This window comes from Mus pahari, chromosome 7 (assembly GCF_900095145.1).
Source record: "Mus pahari chromosome 7, PAHARI_EIJ_v1.1, whole genome shotgun sequence".
Lineage (NCBI taxonomy): Eukaryota > Metazoa > Chordata > Mammalia > Rodentia > Muridae > Mus > Mus pahari.
The window spans coordinates 85702505-85705775 of record NC_034596.1 but is presented as its reverse complement, the minus strand read 5'-3'; positions in this window follow the sequence as shown (position 1 = coordinate 85705775).

Below are 3271 nucleotides of genomic sequence, written 5' to 3'. Positions count from 1 at the left end.
ATCATAAGGATAAAGCTGTGCTATGAAGAGTAAGAGACATGAACTTTTCCTTACCACCATGTGCATGTTCAGGGAAAAGGCAATAACTTACAACTCATAACAAAGACTCTCAATAGGACTTTCCCACAAAGGTAGACTGAGGTCAAACTTCCAACCTTCTTAATGATGAAGAAAGTCATCTAGTCATAAAACACTCATATGGTAGTCAAGTTGACCTTACATTCCATGATCACATCCTCCAGTTTCATATTATCTTTCTGGGGTTTCATATTAGTTCCATCTCATGTTGAACTATCACAACCAAAAACAACTTGAGGGCATTTTAGATGTGCAGTCCATCACAGCAGAGAAGCCGCAGTAACGAGAACTTGGTCACATGGCCATATCACTTGTAGTAGACCAGAGTGAAATGAATGCATATATATTCAATTGCTTACTTGCTTGCTTGTTGCTTGTTCTCAGCTTGCTTTTATTACATTTATAGAGTTTAAGATCTTCTCCCTAGGCAATGATGCTGCCCACAATAGGCTGTTTTCTCATAACACCAATTAACTATGATAATTCTGTACAGTCATGCCTGTATAGACAATCTTTCATTAAGACTGGCTTCCTAGGTGATTCTAGGTCATAACATTGACAAAGCTAACCATTACAGGTAGGAAATCATACCAAAATATTATTTTTTCTAAGTGGACAATTCCTGATCATGATCATCACTGTCCTCACTGTTATAGACAACCATCCCCTTTGTCACCCCTTAAAAACAAGAACAACTTAAGTAGCTTTAGTTTTGGTTTTCTAGTGGGACTCAAGTTCTACATGACTTACAAGTATTCCAATTCCTGTGTTTGAGGGCTATTGCCAATTGTCAACTTGACAGAATTTAGAATTCCTGGAAGATGGACCTCTAGGCATGGCTGGAGGGGGGGGATTATCTTGATTATGTTCTTGCAAGTGGGAAGGCCTACTCTGTGTCAGTATGCCTTCTGTGTCAACCTGAAAAGATAGACTGATCTGAGAAGAAGGAACCTCAATTGAGAAAACGTCCCTACCAGCCTGGCCTAAAGGCAAACCTGTGGGGTATTTTCTTGACTGATGATTGATGTGAGAGGCCACAGTTCACTGTGGGTAGTGCCATCCCTGGGCAGGCAGATCCACCAAGCCATCCACAATTCCTTTAATCTACAGTAGTATTCTGCCTATCCAATATGCTAGGGCAATGGCAGTAAAAAGCTTGTGGAACTAACCTACCAATATTTTATTTGACTTAAGGCCATCTTCACAAATTGGAGCCCAGACCCAACACTGCTTGGGTGATCCAAAACCAGATAGCTCAGATACCTAGGGGAAAACCAAATACTACTAGTCTTAAAAAAAAAAAAAAGTAGAAAAAAAAAAGATATTCTGCTATACTTATAGATCAATGTCTTCCTTAGCTATCATTAGAGAAGCTTCAATCTGCAGTAAATGGAAACAAATAGAGACTCACAGACAGACATTATGCAAGAAGTGAGAGACGTTGGAATACTCAGCCGTAAATGGGATGTCTCCATTATATCCTTCCCCTCAGGGCTCAAGAAACCCATTAGAAAAGGAGGCAGAGTATAAGAGCCAGAGGGAATGGAGAATCCCAACTTCCTTTAAATCTATACAATCAAAGCTCATATGAATTCCCAGAAACTGAGGGGGCATGTACAGGGCCTTCAGAGGTCTGTACCATGACCTCTTTACAGTGAGATAATTTAGTTTATTTCCAGCATCTCCTTTCCTTGATATACCTGTTGGTAGACAATGACACACAGTATCATAGGCCCAGCAGGTGCAGGCTTGTTCTTGGGGACTATAAAATCTACTGTTAAAGAGTAATGTGTTACTTCAGATTCATAGTCATATTTCCCCACATGTATACTTTAAGATTATTATTAATAAAAGTCAAAAAGAGACAGTTATTCCCTCCAAATAACCTCTTGATGCTATGCTTCTTGATTAGTGACTAACTAAGAAGAAGGTACTAGCATTGTAGGGACACCCCTGATAACTTTCAGAGGAAGCATTTAGATGGGTAACTACCTGCTAACTTGCTTGTTGTTTCTTGGTGGTAGAATGGCTATGAAGAGATGTGAATCTTGTCTTAGATGAAATACTTGTTCAAAATTAGTTCCTGAAATGGTTTTCTATGCTGAAGTAAATCTTGGAATGTGCAAGAGAGGCCAGGATGATAGCACCATACCTTTCTATCAGATGGTTCAATGAACGAATGTCCATATACAACACTCATATGTGTATGTGTGTACACAAGCAGTATGATTAAAACTTTAATTGATCCAACAGATTAGTTTTAAAGGAGGAAGTTTTCAGTTATCCTAGACACTTTCCCAAAGTGTCATTGTGTTCCTCAAAGCTCATTTGAGTCTAGTGGCAGAATCATATGTCTCTATATGTGACAGTCAGTGTGCTGGTTGCCATGTGTTACTGGTTCTGGCCATAATTCATATTTACTAAATAACAATGAAGAATGCATAGCAGAGAAGATTTTGAATGCCTCTGCTCTTTCATAATTCTTTATATCACTGTCAAGTATATGATTATTCCAAAATAAGGAAGAGCAGAGATGGGAAGACCCACACAGATCATAGGAAGAAACAAGCTAAAATGCCAGCTCGACTCCCTGTTAAATATGCAACTCAACAGTATTCAAATAGGATTCATTCAATTGTGACAGGTTTACTGGTTTTTGCATAGGAATGTAATAAACGAGGCAGTAGGAAGTTCAATGAGGAGGCACATGTAATTAGGAAAGTTTGGCAGAGACTTGGGAGAAATGAACTGTATAGGTTAATCTCAGCTGTGTATATCACAGCACTGTGCTTAGCTCATGTGTGCTTGGAGCCATAGCTCTGACTCTTGGCCAAATCCATGTAAAAGATAATAACTGGTGATTAACATAGCCCTGTACTATTGCTCAAGACCGACCAGGGGCAACCTGTTCATTGAATGTGTTCAGTTGGCTGGGTTTGCCCATTTCTCATTATGTCTTCCAGTTTTTAGTGTTGATCTGACTCATCATGCAGCTTATTTTGCATGGCCAAAGACACAAAAAGACCCTTCTCTGGGTTATTCTCTGGCTTATTCAAGAGCCTTACCATGCAATTGTGTTATAAATAAAATTGTTTTCCTATTACTGCTGCTAGCCTGAAATCACACACACACACACACACACACACACACACACACACACACACACACACACACTCACACACACACACACACA